The following is a 19,612-nucleotide window of genomic DNA, read 5'->3' on the forward strand; positions in this document are numbered from 1 at the left end:
GTCCTGAATGTGGAAGGTAGGATTTTGACAGGTGGATTAGGAGTGGAGGGTGGGATTGCATTCCAGGAAGACGGAACGATGTGCACCCAGCCTGGTAGAGGCAGAAAAATCTGGCTGGGTTTGAAGCAAAAGTAGTTGAATTTGGCTAGGAAATAGGGGAGTAAAAGTAGGTAAGTTGGGGCCAGTTTGTGTAGGGTCTTAAATATCAGGCTAAGGTGTTTGGACTTGGTTCAGTAGACAGTGGGGAGCCACTAAAGTTTTTTGAGTAATATGATCTGAGCCATGCTTTTGGAAGATTAACCTGGTTGAATTGTGAGTAATGAATGAATGGGAAAATGGAAGTATTTTCCATTGTTGGATCACATTTTTGTTTTCTGTATAAACATAACTAAAACAAATAAAGGCTTAATTTAGTTATTAAATAATGCTAAGAATCATCATTAATTAATATGTAATAAAAATCTGTATGTGTATATTTCTCATATCCAACTACCTTTTAAAACTAGTCGAGGCCCTGTTCACCTGTTAGATTCTAATTAAATTTTTGCATTCAGATTCTTTAATTAGTTCTACTTTATAGATAGATTAATCTTTCAGGTACATGGTTCTGATGATGGCGTTGTACCACTCAAAAAGCCTTCAGCACCGCTCTGTGGCTGCTGAATAAAGTCCGGATTTCACAGCCCAGCAATCAAGGCCTTCTCTCATTTCTCTCTCCACCACTCCCGACTGCCTCAGAGAAACGGCCCTGAGACTCCTGGCGATGTCCTCTTTCCTTGTCTCCTTTACTCTGGTTTCTGTACTCTTTCTCAGAGTCAGGAGAGTCAAAGTATGTTGCCGTCCTGAGAACTTCAGTGACCCGCTCGTATCTGGCAGAGCTGGGAGGAAAATTCTCATTCGACCAAAAAGTATTTTTTGTACGTGGTCGGGACGTATTGTGCCATCCGCTGCGGATGTGATGGTGAGTAAAACAGAAGTGGTCCCTATGCTTTATAGCCTATAGTCTTGAGAGACAGACACTGCTCACTCAGTAGAATTAAGTTACAGTTACGAACTGGGGTGGGTCCTATCAAGGAAAAGTACTTTGGGGTACTCGAGAGAATTAATGGGGGAAGGAAGTGAGGCCAAGTCAGAGCGGCATGCCAGGAAGGTCTCTTTAAGGAAGTGAATTTCAAGCTGAGAACTGAGATGTGCTAGCCGGAGTGGATAAGCAAGGTGACCAGTGAGAAAGCCCTACCAGACAGAGACCAGTGTGCTGAGGCCCGAGAGGAAAAGCATTTGGTAGTAGCCTGGCTGGTATGGCTCAGTGGTTGAGCATCAACCTATGAACCATGAGGTCATGGTTCGATTCCTGGTCAGGGTACATGCCCAAGTTGTGGGCTTGATCCCCAGTAGGGAGTGTACAGGAGGCAACTGATTGATGATTCTTGCTAACCGTTGATGTTTCTATCTCTTTCTCCCTCTCCCTTTCTCTGAAATCAATCCTATATAATAAAAGCGTAATATGCAAATTGACCGAACTGCAGAACGACCAGTCACTATGACATGCACTGACCACCAGGGAGCAGACGCTCAACACAGGAGCTGCCCCCTGGTAGTCAGTGGGGGAGCGCCGCTCAGCCAGAAGCCGGGCTTACCGCTGGCAAGTCCAGCAGCAGTGGCGGGAGCCTCTCCCACCTCTGCTGCAGGCAGGTGGTAAGGAGCGAGGAGTCCCAAACTGCTAGAGGGCTCAGGCCAGGCTGAGGGATCCCCCCACTCACTAGTGCATGAATCTCGTGCACCGGGCCTCTTGTAAAGACATATTTAAGAAGAGAATATATCCCAAATCCAAGCACTCTTATCCCCACTACCTACTCTGGTCTAAATCTCACTTGAATGAACTGGTCTCTGCTTCCAACTTTGCAGCCCTGCAGTCTGTTCTTAACATAGTGTCCAGTAATTTCTGTTTCACAGAGGAAAAGGCAGAGGCATGCTCCCACCTCAGGGCCTTATGCTAAATACTGCAATGCATAGGTCAGCCCTCCTACCCAGCAAAGTGCTCCAGTCCAGAATGTCAGTGGGCAGAGTATGAGAAACCCTGCCTCAGGATCAAAACTCAGACTCAGTTATGCTGTTAACATCCACAGACCTTTACAACTTCTTGTCTACAGGTGATTGGAATGATTGCACGTACTTCTAAACAAATATACTGTAACTGACATACACATGCATGCTCATGTTCCTACATCTAACTGAGCATTCTGTGTTCAAAATAGTTCCTTTGAAAAGGTTATTCATTTGTTTATGTGACCTGCTGTTTTTACAGTTGCTTTTGAGACCTGCAGCAAATTCTTTAAATCTCCTTATTGGTATCGCATGTTATTCTAAGGGTAGATTTGGAGATATTCAGTGCTTTTGAATACATTGCGATGAGTAATGAGGCTGGGTAGTAATTCTTTTGTAAGACGAAATGAAATATGACTATAATGTGATAATTGGCTGTAAAGGCAGTTTAAAAATATACTGCTTCTATAAAATATTTTCATCAGTAAATATTGGGAATAAATGTTTTATATTCTCAATTTGAAGGAGAGTATTTATGAGGGAAAGTTCTAAAAAGCAGTGTTCATCTGAGTCACATGTTGAAATGCTATCTAGGATTAGGGACACAGGCACTCATGTATTATTGGGAACATAACTTGGCACACTTTGGGAGAGCAATTTGATAATATTATTAGATTGAAAAATGTTTGTACCCTATCATTTAGGAATCTGACCTGCAGCTATTAATTTTCAGAAACATTTATGCCAGTAAGCAGAGATACATATACATAGAGCTATTTCTTAAAGCATTGTTTATAAAGTGGAAAAAGAAACCATCCAAATACCTATCAACAGCATATTGGTCACCAATCATTAGTACATCCTTCCAGTAGAATACTATACACTACCAACAATATATGTGGACTGGCATGAAAGGAGGTAGAAAATATATTAAATTAGGGGAGGTGGGTGTTAAAAAACACACACCAAAAACTAGTATGTATGGTATCCAGCACAAAATTATATATGTCAGATATGCGTAGAAGAAAAATACTAAGCTAACCATGGGAGTAGGGTACATTCCTACATTTCAGACATGTTTGATTGTTTTAAATGAATCTATGTTTTACATCAGAAAAAGAGAAATTATTTTGAAGCCATGGGACAGTCATCTTGCTTTATAGCCAGATCTTTCATTGTTTTGAGGTAGCCTTTTTTGTATTAATAGGTAACATAGCAAAAGATCTTCCAGCAGTTCTGTATTTGTAGTCAGGAATATCTGACATTGTCCACAGATCCCTAGGGCTTTGTTCTTCACTGCCTTAAAAGTTTGTAATTCTTCACTTTAGAGTGAGAATGCCAAAGGTTAGTTATGACTGTTTCTTTTTTAAAGTCTTAGGCTTGCAGTATGTGGTGGCGTGCTCATCTGCGTTGCTCCTGCAGGTGGTGCTGGTGGGTTTGCAGTGTTCTTGGTGTTTATTAAGTCAAGTTCCCCTGAACTGGGAAATCATTTCATTACTGGCCCCTCCTGGTATATTGCTGTTTTCATGTAATTGTGGAGAATCAGCTGTTATTCAAGAAATACAGTGTAGCAGAAAAATATGTAACAAGTTCTTATTTATCTACTTTGTTACTTGTTGCAGTCTTTGGGAAACTTGAATTTATGTCAACACAGAATGATCCTCTCTAACTCCTTTAAAGTTCCAAAACTTCATCAAAACTGTCAGGAGAACTAATTTTTTTGAAATGAATTTTCTTTGAAGTCCTCCCTTCCCTTTCTCTTTGTGTGTCCAACTCCCCCTCTCCTCTCTCTTTCTTTCTCCCAGTCTGTCAAGTTCAAGAGCAGCTCAGATGCCATGAATTAAGTGAAACACAAAAGGGGAAAGGAGACCCTTTGGAAGAACAAAGGCCTCCCATTAGGCTGCCATGTTCTCTTTTGAGCAAATGCGCACCCTGCCCAGTTTCTCTTGCTGTCCCCATGCCCTGCACAGAAGGTAAATAGGCAGATCCTCATTACCCCACGTTTTCCCCTCTCCTCCAGGCCACACACAGGCTGCAGGGCTTTGATGTCTTCAGGCATTCTCTGAGAGTTGCTTTACTCCTTTTAAAGAGCAACAGGGGAGAGATGGAAGTGAGAGCAATGCACACTGAGTAAAACCCCACAAGGAGAGAAAATGAGCTGCCAGGGGGCCGCAGCCCGAGAATCCGGGGCAGGTGGGAGGAACCCAGCGTTGCTGCCATTCTTCTGCTCCATGCCTTTTAAAGCCTGTATTTTAAAAATAATAACTTCGATTTACATTAGATTGGTGAGTTAGTTTCTCCTTTCTGACAAAATAGGCAAATGGGAGTAAGTTTATTTGCTGAGCACAATTCTTATAATACTGAGAAATTTGCTCATCTTCCTGCATTCCATTGGATGTTGGCTCTGTGGTATCATGTGGATGGCTTAGCATAGGTTTGTGGTCTTACATGTCTTTTCATTGGGCTGGAACTGAGAAATGACAGGAAAAAAGCTTTGAATGGCATATAAGAAAAGGGATAACCTATGTGGAACCAAACTTAAAATTTGGGAGATAAACTATTGAAGTTCATATTCTGCACACTTGCAATGAGCTTGCTTATGGTAATGTTTTAATGTTGCTGACAAACAGCAGTTGCATTTGCAAAGGAATGTATGATTCGAGCTGTTTGCTTCAGTTAATCACTTAAACATCATCAGGGTAGCAAGTTTGTGGAAATAGTCAGAAACCTTAATTCATTGCAAAGTGGAACTATCTGATAATTGGAGGTTTGGACTATATGTATTTATTTTTATTCCTTCAAAGAAATTGGATAGTCAGTAAGTGGTTCACATTGAAACCTGGCTTATACACTTGAAGTAAAAACCAAGCAAACAAATAATAATAAATATGTTGACTTCATGAGGAAATCTTTTGACTTGAATGGACTCTGGATGTTGCTTTTCAGGAACCACGCCCTTGGTTTCTGGTTTTCTGGGTGTAGTAGTTTGCAAGAAATCCTTTGGTTTATATACTTGGCAGCCAAATAAAAGGCAAAGGGCTCCTTGCTTTGTACTGTGTAGGGAATCACATTTTCTGTTGTCTGGGCAGGAGGTTTCTAAAGGTGCAGCCCGGAGCCTCAGGAGAGACTGGGGTTCTCATTTGATCTCGCTGTGCCTCTCTGGTCATAGGTGGGATTGTTTGTCGGCTTCTGTTCTTTGAGGAGGCATCAAATCTTCAGGAGGAATTGCTTCACAGTCCAACACACACTGCTCAACTGTGGCATCCTTGCTGCTACAGCTATGCTGATGTCACGGGGAGCAGTGATTGACAGTTTGATGGGGGAGAGGAGAGTGAATGCACGACTTACTGAATGCACATCTCCTGCCATCACCTTTCTGAACACAGCTCTGAACCCATTGCATGGCTTTGCACCAGCCTCAGTATTTCTCTGCTAATCTGAGAGGCCCTGCACCAGAGACCAGGCAGTTACAGTCCCACATATGGACACACTTTCCTGAAGGAAATAACTTCTTGACACTTCCCAGGTTTCTGATCGTACCTTCTAAGTCAATACTGATTTGAACAGTTTTCAAATACTATACTCGGATGAGATGAAGACTTACACAGTTTTAATTATTTAAGTAATTTAACATTTTAGGACCCCGTGGCTTTAAATTTAGAGATCTATTTTTTTAATTTTGAAACATTATGCTAATAATATTGTTATAAGAATAATAATACTAATTAGGAAAATAATAAAGTAAGTAGTAAGTTTTAAAAATAAGAATAAAGAAATTCATTATTGGGAAAGTGATGAGAGAGGCCTTGAGAGTAATAGCCCAGCTCTTTTTCTGAGTTTCCTGTGAAGCCGTTTGAACAGTTACTGGCAAGATTTTAAACATGAAATGTATTTGTGACTAAAACCGGCCTTTGCAATAGGCAGCCTCACTGCTGCACCCTCACGGGCCTCACTGTAGAATTAGATTGAAATGACAGCTGTGAGGGAACAGCACAGTGCGATGGCCAGACCTGAGTTTACTGAAAGATTGAGCGTGCACACATTTAGAGCTTCACACCAGTTCGGGGAAGTAGGATTTGTAAAAAATGGCAATGGGCAGCTTTTTTTCCTGGCACGGGTAGATTTTGATTAAAAATCATCCAAGGGACTGCAAGCTGTACTCTGGGGAGGGGGATGGGTAAGGAGGGGAGGGGTCTGATAAGCCAGACTTCAGAAAGTGTCTGTGGAAGGCTTGGAACTGGGGATGGAGAAGAGAAATGAATGAAACATCAAGATATTTGAAACAAACTTTAATAGATTGCTGCGGCTTGTTTCTATAGACATTGTTGGGAATAATGCAGGGAGGATAGTGCATCGTGGTCCTCCAGCCAACTCCGCGTGCTTTCTGGTTTCGTATGGCCCAGGAGTCAAGACTGAGTTTTACGTTTTTAATGGGAAGAAATAAAAAGAAGTATAGTATTTCATGACACATGAAAATGGTATGAAATACAACTTTCTGTGTCTATCAGTAAAATTTTATTGGGATACACCTACACCCACTTGTTTCTGCGTTCTCTAAGTATGTTTCCGTGCTGCCCTGGTATGTTTCCATGTGATCTAGGTACTGGCTGTAGCTGCTCTTGTGCTGCTGGGCAGAGTGGAGCAGTTGTGATGAGATTCATGAAGACTTAACGTGGTTATTTCTGCCCTCTACAGCAGCGGTCGCCAACCGGTGGCCCGTGGACCGCTGGTGGTCCGTGAGGTCTGAAAGGTCGGTGACCGCTGCTCTACAGAACAAGTTTGCTGTCTTAGAGGATTGCCTGCAGTACATTAGAGTGAGCAGTATAGCTTTTCCTAAGACTAGGAATGTTTGCCATTAACAGGTTTGTTTTCTGTGCTCTTGTGTTTGTTCATCAGGAATCAGTGCTTTTTCTAGTCAATGGTGTCATTAATTCTGCTCTCAACAGAACATTGTACAGTCGGTTGTTCTGTGCCTGTGTCTGCCAGAGATAGAATTTCTTAGGGGCCTTGAAAAGATAGTTGACATTGGGCTTTTACATGACCCTTAGTGTTTTTTAAGGTGAGGGTCAGGGTGTGTTACAAATCACTTTTGCTTTGCTTTGTTTGAACTTATTTTAATGTAGGCTTTTATGAACGCTTGATCTTCATGTGTCATTGAGATGGTTTCCTTTGCGTATTCTTTCCACAGCCTCAATCTTTAAGTTCTAACTTAGCCTAAAGGGGAAGGTCATTCTTCTTTCTGACCCTTCCCTGAAATTAATTGTGCTAAATCGTCAGTCTCCTAGGTTTTAAGCTGTCCTCCTGCAGAGGACTCTTGTTATAAAATGTCCATGTGCGCTGGCTCCTGTGCACAGTGTCGTAGCAATAGAGCAGGGACACTTGGGACTCAGCGCTGTTAAGTGCTTCTAAAGTGCCAGGTAACATTAATGCAATCATCTGATCCACAGCATTCATGTAGTGTCCCCCATCCCCATCCACCAAGCTAAGTGCTGTAAATGTGTTAAGATCACATCTCTGTAGGACAAGCATGTCAAACGCAAAGGCTAACATGGGCCAAATAAACAAGGTTTAAGTTTATATGGGCTGCAAAAAAACAAAAGCTTCAATTTTCATAGAAATGTAGGTTTATTTCAATAGAGACATGCTGAATACAAAGGGCTGAAATAAATGAGTAATTGTTAACAAAATAATAGAACATTTTAATAAAAATTAATTTTTTTCTTAAACATTAACTTACCAGACACTGAATAACTGCACAAATAATAAGCGTAACACAAATAAACCTATTTTTCTTGTTCTCCGAAAGCGAAATATTTCCTGTTGGGCACACCAAACAAGTCGGTACAACACTAATGATGTGGCAGTCGGCTGCTAAAATATTCGATGCTGGTATTAGTGGAGAGAAATGGTATACCTGCACGTAAGGCGCATAAGGGAAATGAATGCAATACGATTATAGTAATTAGTCATTAGCGAACATTGTAGCTTGTTATTAATCACTAGACGCCCAGTGCATGGGGCCCCTCAGCCTGGCCTGTTCCCTCTCGCAATCCGGGACCCAGAGAGCCGGTTTCGGCCTGATCCCTGCAGGCCAGGCCAAGGGACCCCACTGGTGCACATGCACTGGGCCTCTAGTATGCATAAGATCTTGGGTTAATCTCTTCCTTCCATTTCCCCCCCTTCCCTCTGATATTCATTAGTCTGTTTCATGTTTCCATGCCTGTGGTTCCGCTCCTGCGTTGAGTTCTGCAACCTGGTGGTCAGTGCACATCATAGCTACTGGCCGGTTGGCTGGTCGCTTAGGCTTTTATATATATAGATTATGCATTACAGGATATTGTAAAAATTAAGTTATGAAATATGTATTAAAACGTTTCTTACATACTGTTATATTGGCTGGGCCACAAAAATATTTGTTGTGGGCCACATGCAGCCTGCGGGCTACGAGTTTGGCATGTTTGCTGTAGGAGGGTGGAGTTGTCAGTCTGCATTGGGGTCTGGTCTAGATGAAGAAACATCCTCTATAATAAAGAGGTAATATACAAGATGGCCACCACAAGATGGCCGGCAGGGGAGGGCAGTTAGGGGTGACCAGGCCTGCAGGGGAGGGCATTTGGGGGCGGCCAGGCTGGCAAGGGAGGGCAGTTAGGGGTGACCAGGCCAGCAGGGAAGGGCAGTTAAGGGCAATTGGGCTGGCAGGGGAACAGTTTGGCGTCGATCAGGCTGGCCAGGGGAGTGGTTAGCGGGCAATCAGGCAGGCAGGCAGGTGAGTGGTTGGGAGCCAGCAGTCCTGGATTGTGAGAGGGATATCCGACTGTCTGTGGACATGAAGAGCAGATAGTCGGATATCCCTTGAGGGGTCCCAGATTGGAGAGGGTGCAGGCTGGGGTGAGGGACACAATCCCCCCCCCCCCCCCCGTGCACGAATTTCATGCACAGGGCCTCTAGTAAGTGATATATAGTTCTCCAGAGGTCCATTTCTAGACCTGTCTTATTTAGAATTTATATAAAGCATTGGGGAGTGCTGCCCTAGTAGCATAGCATCTGTGACTGCAATTGTCTGAATAAGGAGAAATGGACAAAGCTATAATGTACAAGTTTAAAATAATGGGCTTGGGGAAAATATTCCATTCTACACTTGTAGGATTATGGTTTTCAAGCTATTAGTAGGGAAGAGAATTTAAAAGTTGTTTATTATTTGAAAAGGACAGATTGGTATACTGTGGCCAAAAGACTAGTTCTGGATTTTAAATGAAAGTTTATTGGAAACATCAAAAAAAAGTTCCCACTCTTGTACATAATGATCTCTATTTTCTTGAAAATATGTTTTTATTGATTTTAGAGAGAGAGGAAGGGAGAGGGATAGAGAGATAGAAACAACGATTGGCTGCCTCCTGCACACCCCTACTGGGGATCAGCCTACAACCTGAGCATGTGCCTTGACCTGGAATTGAACTGGAGACCTCCTGGTTCCATGCTCAGCCACTGGGCCACACACCTGTTTTGTTTTTAGTCTGTAGATTTGGACACAGTGCTTCAGCAAAGGATGGTCCAGAAGAGGGATGGCCAAGGATTGGAAAACAAAGGAACGGAAACACTTCTGTCTGCATCATTACAAAAATTCAGCTGTGTTAGGCATTCATTCACCTAGTTACTTGTTGACAAACTATGTTGTAGGCCCTGTGTTGGCCTCACAAAATGTCCTCTGTCACCTCTGCCAGACAGGAAACTGCTGGTCCGTGCAAAACGTACGTCTCACTAGTTTGTTTTTGGTATGCTCTTATAGGAAAAACAAAAGGACAAGAAATACGAAACAGATAAAGCCTTGCGATTGCCTATGATCCCAGGTGATGGAATCCCGAGTAGGTGGCGGAGCTGCAGTTATTTGTCAGCATCTGGGAGGCAGGTAGTCTGGGGGTTGAGAGTGAGTTCTAGAGCCAGACGCCTGCGTTTCATTCCTGGGCTCCCTGCCACTCTGCATCTTGGTTGCCTCATCTGTGAATTGGCTGTTTTGAGGATAATGCATGCAAAGTGCTAAGGACAGTGATTGGGCCACAGTAAGGAAGGGCCCACGAAATGCTAGCTGTGAAGTGGAAGAATGCTAGGACTCGGAAAGACTTAGAGAACCAGACCCTGGACTCGAAGAGCAGAGAGCCCCTGCAGTGCACCCAGTGAGAACACCTCCGAGCAGCATGAGAACATCCGTGCGTCACGAATCCTGGGACAGGACTATGGTGCAGAGACCTATGGAACGGGGGTAAGAGTTGCTTGGATAATAGAGGATGGGTCCGCCGAGTGTCGAAGAGCCTTCCAGGAGCCATGATTAGTTGAAGAGAAGCGTCCTCAAATAACGCAACTTGTCCCTCAGGAGATATTTGATGGCTGGAGACATTTTTGATCATCATGATTGGGGGGAGATGAGTGCTACTGACATCTAGTTGTCAGAGGTTCGGGTCACTGCTAGACATCCGACAGTGCACAGGACAGTCCCCATAACAAACCCTAAATGTCAGCAGCGCAGAGGCTCAGAAACAGTGGCCTAGCACCAGGGGTAACAAAGGCCCCTGGGAAATAGAAGCCTGCATTTATAATGTCATCTCCACCCACTGCCCGGTGAACACGTGTGTGCACACTTAGCTCAAGTGAGTCTAGCTCCAGCATCTCCTCTCACTGTGCAGTCCGGAACCTCAGATGGCACTGGCCTGCTCCATGCTTTGTGTCTCCCTCCCAGCCTAGAGGCAGCAAGGAGAAATGGACGTTTGCTTGGATTAGAACAGTGGTTCTCAACCTTCTGGCCCTTTAAATACAGTTCCTCATGTTGTGACCCAATCATAAAATTATTTTTGTTACTACTTCATAACTGTAATGTTGCTACTGTTATGAATTGTAATGTAAATATCTGACATGCAGGATGGTCTTAGGCGACCCCTGTGAAAGGGTCGTTCGACCGCCAAAAGGGTCGCGGCCCACAGGTTGAGAACCGCTGGATTAGATGTTGCAATAAAACTGTTTGCAAGACTCTTCTTTTCTAGGTATCTTGCATCTTTTTTCACTGTATTTCTCTCTTACAGGCACTCTTTTGCACACTAGGCAAGGTGATTAATAAAAAAGTGAGTAAGGAAGATTTAGTTCATGACTTGAATAAAGAAAAGTCCAAGCTTGAAGACATAGAGATCCTTGGCATTTTGTCTGTAGGACAGTTTTTGAAGTCACTATGGTTTGGGTGGGGAGAGAGGTGACAGTCTATGCGTGAAGTGGAGGGTGGCCTGGTGTGTGGGATCATTTTGGAGTGAGGCAGTGTGTGCTGGGATACTTTGATCAGGGAGAAGATAGGGACCTTTCCCTTTTATCCCAGACCTGTAAATTCGGCTATTTGCAGAACTCTCCCATAGGCACATTGAGTTCAACACATCCAGACTTATCCTTGTCCTTTCACCTCACATTTTCCCTTCTTGTACTTTCCTCTGTAGCCCCACAACTTACTCAGTGGCTCAGGCTGAAGTTCGCGGTCATTCTGGTCATCTACTTCATTTAGTGATAGATAAATAAATAAAAGCCATCCTGGGCCAGAAGTGCTCCGGTGGGGCCAAGGCAGACGTGTGACCCGCCTGAAGGAATGTATCTGCAACCCAGGCTCCTCAGGTTAGTTTTCCAAATATGAGTTGAATCCCAAATTATAGAACCTAGGAGGGAGCCAGCCAACATCAGACTTGCAGCAAAACAACCAACAATAGAAGTAGACCCTCTTCCCCGGCAAGGACTTCAGAGTATTCGAATCAATCAGGTTTAGTATTAAAGTTATAAAGACTTTAATAATAAAAGAGGGTGTTGAAAACATGGGCAAAGAACAAAGCATAACAATGAGGAGGCAGATTTGTCAAAGAAGCAATTTGTAGAAAGGAAGGAAATAGTCACTGAATTATAGAAACTCAGTGAACAAGTGAAGTAGTAGGTTGGACTCTTTTTGAAGAATGGATTGATGATAAGGCTCAGAAAATGAACTAGATGTAGCAGCAGTTATAAATTAGTTATAGGTTATAGATGAAAGATAAAATGTGTAAGAGAGGTTGGGAGATATCAAGGATAGAATGAGAAGGTTTAAAATGAATCTAATTGGACTTCCAGCGAGAATACAGTTCTTAGCTATTATCAATTCAAATACATACTGGCTGAGAATTTTCTAGAATTGACAGAAGGCTGGAGTTCTTAGCTTCAGGAAACACAATGAAACCCCACGCTGGATAGATAAAAATTCTACCCCTAGATGTATTATATGACACTTCAGAAAATAAAATATGAAGGATGTCTTAATAAGGAAACAGAAGGAATAGACAGTTGCTCATAATGAGGCCTTATTTCCCTGTACACAGTAACAATGAAAGCCTACAGATAGCAAGCTTATTAAATACTGAGAAATAATAATGATCAGCTTAAACATTTTTTCCCAGATAAACTTTTATTCAAGAATAAAGATGAAGTGCATTTTTTCCACAAATAAAAAACGGAATTGGCTCCCATCATACCTAAGCTAAAGAAAATTTTAGAGGCTGTCCTTATGAAAGGATCTTGAACTCAAGAGGAAAGACTGAGGATGGAAGAGAGAATGGTGAGCAAAGGGATTGGTAACGTGGGTAAATCTAAGTAAACTCTACACGCCCGTTTTAACACCTTGGCACATAGTAAATGCTTGATTAACACATAGATGATTCATCAGTTTCCTGAAATAATGTGCTTTCTTGTTCAACCACGGCAAATAGAGGAATTGACTTCCTACTCAGGATTTTTCAAAGAGAAGCTGGAATCTTAGAAGGACTCCCAGCAGGATTCGTCTTACTTCGCAGAGTTCAGAGGCACAGTCAGTACCTGGGATGTAATTTGGAATGGCTGAGTTTCTTAAAAGATTTGTGCCTATTTATAGGCTTCTGAGCAAGTTTTAACTTAGTTATTAACTGAGTTTACCGCCATTTACCAAGATCCTAAATATCAGTCTGGATTTATAGTGGGAATCTGGAATTTCTGCTCATAATGTTCTCAGATTTCATATCAATTAACTAGAAGACAGTTCTAAATTTATCATTTCTGAGAACCCATGCTAATCTAGGAGAAACATAAAGAGAATGAATAAAATGGAGATTAGTATTAATTAAATGGCCAAGAACACCACAAATCAGAAGCCACTCTTTCTCCCTTATGGCTCTGACTTTATAAAAGAAGTATTTGCTAATAAAAAACATATTTTAACTGCTGAAATTTAAATATGCTATCAGAAGTATAGTAGGATTTTGTTAGGGGGCTGCCTTTATTCAAAATCAATAGATGTGCGCTCTCAGTACATATTCCTCTTTTGGAAATAGTTTCTTTCGAGGAGTTTTATTGTAGCCTTAACACCGATGTCCCTGATCTAATATTTATTGACTCTTTAGCCATCATTCATTCATTCAACACATAGTTTTGAGCACTTGTCAGGTTCTGCAAGCACTAAGGTTGCCGTAATGAGTAGGACTGATAGGTGGGGCAAGTAAACACGTTTTAAAATGAGAAGAACAGAGAGAACCAAGTAGGGTGACATGATCGTAACTTGAGAAGGGAGATGCTTTTTAGACCAATATTTGGGGAAGGTCTTGCTGAGGAGATGACATTCAGACAGAGACTTAAACAGCCAGAAGAAGCCACCTGGGCAGAAGCATCTTGGGTTGAAGGAGCAGAAACTGCCAGGGCTGAAAGGCCCATAGGAGCATGGTGGGGGCTCCCATGGTGTGTTCGGTGCCGAGAGTGTATTAACGCGGTGGCTTAGCTGGCCCAACATCTTGTGGAATCATTTTGGTTTTATGATGGTGTAGAAAATTATAAGAGCTAAATAGATGTGCAGAAAGACTAGAATTGAGACTGAACTCCGTAACTTAACACCATCATGTACAAATCAAAAGACCACATTTTGTCCAAGATGTGCACATATAATAGGAGTTTTGCAAAGTTGCCAAACATTATGTGGCAGCCACACTTTTTAGCAGAAAACAAATCCTTAGTGTAGTCTGAAAACTCTAATTTTACTTTACACATCAAATTAGTAACTTAGTAATTTGCATATTTGTTATTGGTGGGTTGCTTTCAGCCTAGTAGAAACTGAGACTGGCTGAAACACAAGGGAATCAACGTGGCTTATGTGATTGAGAGACCGGAGCGTCAGAGACAGGACTGAGCTCCATATGTTGTTTTGCCCTCAGATTCTTTTTTTTTTTTAATGAGAGAGAATCAGTGATTGGCTGCCTCCTACACACCAACTGGGAATAGAACCATGACCTTCTGGTTCATAGGTCGATGTTCAACCCCTGAGCCATGCCAACAGGGCATGTGTGACCTTCTAATTTGGGGAAGATAGATTTTTTTTTTTAATATATTTTATTGATTTTTTACAGAGAGGAAGGGAGAGGGATAGAGGGTCAGAAACATCAATGAGAGAGAAACATTGATCAGCTGCCTCCTGCACAGCCCCCACTGGGGATGTGCCCGCAACCAAGGTACATGCCCTTGACCGGAATCGAACCTGGGACCCTTCAGTCCGCAGGCCGACGCTCTATCCACTGAGCCAAACCGGTTACGGCTTGCCCTCAGATTCTTTTCCTCATGGTTGGAAAACAGCTGCCAGCAACCAGGGAAATATGCTTCCTGTTCATGTCCAGAGAAAGGAGAGTAACCACTCACCGTTCTTTATGCAACATGAGAACAACTACCCAGAAAAGCCCAGGAGCTCTGTCCTTGGTGTTAGTGGCAGAATTGAGTAAAAATGCTGAATTCAGAACATTGAGGTCTTTCCCCTGAGCTGAGGTCGTTGGCTAAATGGCATTGCCCTTCTCCAAGTGGGAAGAGTGGGAACGGCAGCCAGCATGCGCTGTGAGTTTGTAGTGCAGTCAAGCATGAGGGTCAAGAATTAGCATTTTGGATCAGTCAGGCCCAGGAGTGACACAAAGAGAGTGCTCTGAAATCAGTGTTACAGTGAGAAGTGGATTGAGGATGGTCCCGAAGGGCCACCAACATTTAACAGAAAGAGAGGAGCCTGTGAGTCAGAATTTCCGACTTCAGTTTATCCAGCGTTGCTGCTCTGATGTAGAATGAGACAGGAGTGATGACTGTGGGATTTGTTTCTCAAGTATTTCTTTTTCCAGAAGAATAATTACTGGAAATATATTAAGCTTAGAAATTGAGATTTGAATTTACTCTAAGCAAAAACATCCCTTAACATTTAAGTAAAAACATCTCTAAAATTCACACATCTATAATAATAATGTAATATGCAAATCAACTGAACGACTGAACAGCAGAACGACCGTCCCAATGACCACACTATGACACACACTGGCTCCAGGCCAGCCAAGGCGGATGTGATGTGGGTCGGGGGGGGGGGGGGGGCGTCCTCCATCACCCCATGATCACCCCGCAGAGGGAGGCCCAGGCTACCCAGCCAGTGGTGCTGCAGCAGGTGGGTGGAGCCTCCCTCTGCAGGGCGGTTGATCTGGGGACCCTGCGATTGATTGTCCCACAGAGGGAGGCCCAGGCCACCGGCCAGTGACTCTGTGGTGGGTGTGCGGGGCCGGCCAGCGATCACCCCACAGAGGGAGGCCCAGGCCAGCCAAGCGATTGCACCCCATGCCTCTCGCCCACAGAAAGAGGCCACTGGTGGTGGGGGAAGGGTGGCAGCTCCACACAGATGGCAAGCAGTGGCAGCAGCAGGGGCAGGGCCAGCTGCCAGCAGCCAGGGGAAGGAAAGCCCCAATAGGCCCTGATCCCTGATCCCTGGCCAGGCCTAGGGACCCTACCCAAGGGGTCCCGGATTGCAAGAGGGTGCAGGCCGGGTCTCTAGTATTTTAAGAAAAGAAAATGACAAGCAGAAGAAAATTCAAATGTATGTTATTTTCTGTAGTCTGCCTTGTATATAAGGTCAAGAATCTGGCCTTTGAGTAAAGTTTTATCATGTATCCTATCTAATAAAAGGGTAATATGCAAATTAACAGTCACTCCATCACAAATATGGTGGTGCCCATGGCCACAAGATGGCAGCACCCAGTTCTCTCAGCTCCGCTGGAGTCCCCCAGTCCTGGGGGAGCCGCCACTGAGAGCGGGCAGCATGAGCATTCCACCCCAGCCGCAGAGGGCCTCTGGGCAGCAGAGGGAAATGCTTGCGTCGTTGCCCCGGCGATGAGGCAAGTGTCATTGCAGGCCAGGCTGAGGGGACGTCCCCCTCCTCCCCCCGCACAAATTTTGTGCACTGGGCCTCTAGTTTTGTTGTTTTGTTTTTTAAATATATTTTATTGATTTTTTACAGAGAGAAAGGGAGAGGGATAGAGAGTTAGAAACTTCGATGAGAAAGAAACATCGATCAGCTGCTTCCTGCACACTCCCCACAGGGGATGTGCCCGCAACCAAGGTACATGCTCTTGACCGGAATCGAACCTGGGACCCTTGAGTCCGCAGGCAGATGCTCTATCCGCTGAGCCAAACCGGTTAGGGCCCTCTAGTTTTATCATAAAACAGATTTTGAAATATTCCTGGGAATAAGTAAACAAACACTTCCTTTGAATTTAATGGATTTTTTAAAAAAATTGTGACGTCTTTGATTAACTTACAATATAGTTTTAAAAGTACATTTTGCAAGTGTAATACTGAAGGTATTTAGCAATTCATTTTTTAATTTTGAGCTGCAGAAAACTACTCAGTGGCCTTGAATTCATGAATTGTAATAGCATATAGTATATTTGATTTACCCAGTGTTTTTTTCCCATTCGGTCTCTGCTTGTCTCTGGTCACTTAAATGTCACTAGTTTAGCTATTCTTTCAAGTGCTACCCATGTCTTAAAGGAAATAGGGAAGCAGTTGTTACAGGGTGTACTGAAGTTACAGGGAAATGAAAAGTGTGTCTTGTAATATGAAGGCAGCATTGAATGGTTGGATACTGAGGAAGAACTGAATACTTGTATTTTTTTTAGTTCTTATTAGTAGTTCTTAGTAAGGAATGTTAAAATTTATGACTCACACTACAGATTATCCCTCATATACCTAGTACATCTTGGAAAATTATTATTTTCTCATTATAAAGGAATAGATGGTTAGGTTTGCTGCCTCCTGTCTGAGGCCTCGGTGATTGGAAGTGGGTTATGAGTGGTAGTGGATTGAGTGTCTTATGTGCAGGGACTCTGCTCTCCTTAAGTCGTCATGAAGGGACAGGGATGCTGTCTGTGCTTGTTGTTTGTGGGAGAGACATAACGAACTCCTGACCTCTGGTGTCTTGTAGACCATGAGATACTGGCCAGCAGACTCCATTCGGAGACCATTGAGTTCTTTACACGTTGTTTTGTTCCTATGCCTCACTTAGTTCCAAGGAGTGAGAGAAAGCATTGTGTTTTCTCTTTCACATTTCAGACACTGTAAATCTTGGTTCAGCATGTGGCAGCATCTTCTGCAGTGTTGGTGCAAACACAGATTTTGGGGCCTCCCATGCAATTTCTGATCCCGTTGGTCTGGGGTGGAGCCTGAGAATGTGATAAATTCCCAGGTGATGTTGCTGATGCGGATTCAGGTACTGCCCCTTGAGAATCACTGCTGCAAAAAAATTAACTTTCAGTAAAATCAACCAGCGGTCCTATTCAGTTTATATAAGGAAAAGATGCACCATATTAACTACTATTTAAATTAGATTTTATATTGCTTCCATCTCTCTTTCTCTGGATGTTGGTTATAACATTAAAGGACTCACAGGGAGCACACTCTGAAAGTATTATATTGCTTTAGTAAAATAATGGTTATTGTTTGGTAATTGGTATCTTGTAACTTTTCACAGACACATTATTACTGTCACTCGACGAAGGCACGTGTGGGCAGGGGAAAATACTTTGCATTATTTTGCTTGATGATTCCAGCAAAGATGGGATTTTTTTTTTTTTTGTATTTGTTCTTTATAAGAATAATTATTATTTCACTCAATGAGTACTGAAGCTTTTTCAGTCACTTTGAGGCCAGCACAACCTCTTTGCTGTTGCTGGCCGAGCGCGTTTCTGTGCATAATCAGTAGGTCTAGCAGGATTACTGTTATAAGGACCACACCTGGCTTATTTAAATTGGGGAGATTTCAAAAGAATGAAAGGCCTGTAGATGAGCCAATGGATAGCCAGGAAGGGTTTGTCAGTTTGTAACCATCATGTTGTTGTAAAGGGGAAAGAAAGGGAGGGCGGGTTTTCCTTGTTACAGTTTCTGCTCTGGAGAGTTTGGGGTGGGGAGTGCTGAAGTTTCTATTTGTTTTGTGTATTTATTTGTCTCAAGGTGTTTTTCATTTTGTTTTAGGGAAATCCTCTTGCAATTTAATGCTTAAAAAAATTCCTTAAAGAACTTAAAGTGCGTACAAATCAGACTTTTTTTTTTCCCAAGAGAAAGAATTCTGTTTCTTTGTTTTCAGTAGTATACTGCAGTAAAGTGTCTTAGTAAGTTTTGGACCATTGTTGGAGAATTGTGGCAGAATTTTATGTTAAACTTTACTTTCATTATAAGCTAGTATGAGCCCCTTCTCTCACAAAAATAACTCTTTTTTAAGAAGGCAGTTTGAGGTATTTACATTTTTTATTTTTGTTTGCACTGTTGAATCTAAGCTCTTGATTCAGAGTTTTATGAAATAGAAACATCACAAATATATAAGGAAAAATTATATGGGCTAGTTACATGAGCACTGAAGACAGTAATATAAAACATAGGTGGTTTTCATTAATTAGTTACACCACTCAGTCTGTTCATTAATTTGTACCAGTTACACCAACTGTTACAGAAATTCAAACATACCTGTGAAGTACTGGTATAGGGCAGGCCAGAGTCAGTGCAGGTACCAACTCCTCCTTGGTTAAGGCTGCTGAACTCTCTACTGGAGAACTCTCTACAGAATTTGGAGGCCTTGTAGTAAAGGGGATGGTGGTCAACCAGTGATGGTGAACGAATTTCCACACCTGGGTGCCAAGTGTTGATCTTCCTCATTTTCTAAGACAAAAATGTGATCTTGTATCTTTTCTCAGAACACTTTACAATGATAGCAACCTATATTCATCTGTCTGTATCTATTATCTTTGTATATACTCAAAGCTAATTGAAGTAGATACTTGTAAATTGGAGAGAAGTTCATGTTGGATGTGTGTGTGTGTTATGTGTGTGTGTGTGTTAGTTAAATGTACCCTTTAAAGAAAATAGTAAGTAGGCTGTTTTATCCAGCTTCATGAAAAAGTAACACCTTATGCATGTTCCAGGAACTTTCTAATTGGCCTGTGTGTTCCCACAGTGAGGACAGCTGCTGGTCCCTGTGTAGTAGACGAGGAAGTGGGCACAAGAGAGGGGCCTGCCCAGGGCAGCAAACCATACCTTGGTGGGCAGTCAGTCCGTGTTCCCCACGTGTGTGATCGTTCCCCCTGAAAGTGCTATGTTTCTCATACAGCTTACTCAGTCTTGCCTTTTTCTCTTTTTGTATTCATAGATTGGGAAAGTAAGAACTCTCCTGCCTTCTGAGTTACTAAACTACTCTGTTTTCAATGAATCAGTTTAA

General features: G+C 42.7%; 1 protein-coding gene across 2 annotated transcripts in view; it reads left to right on the forward strand.

The window, feature by feature from the left end:
* Window positions 1-19,612, forward strand: part of POU2F1 (POU class 2 homeobox 1) — a 134,267-nt gene that overhangs the window by 32,406 nt on the left and 82,249 nt on the right. Inside the window, exons 2-3 of one of the 2 annotated variants that reach the window (XM_036342925.1) lie at window positions 11,514-11,685; window positions 12,492-12,649. The exons of the other annotated variant lie outside the window; for it this stretch is intronic. The gene's annotated coding sequence lies outside the window, so the exon portion shown is untranslated. The remainder of the gene's footprint in view (window positions 1-11,513; window positions 11,686-12,491; window positions 12,650-19,612) is intronic. 2 annotated transcript variants of the gene reach the window in all.

This window comes from Myotis myotis, unplaced genomic scaffold, assembly GCF_014108235.1.
Source record: "Myotis myotis isolate mMyoMyo1 unplaced genomic scaffold, mMyoMyo1.p scaffold_m19_p_18, whole genome shotgun sequence".
Classification (NCBI taxonomy): Eukaryota; Metazoa; Chordata; class Mammalia; order Chiroptera; family Vespertilionidae; genus Myotis; species Myotis myotis.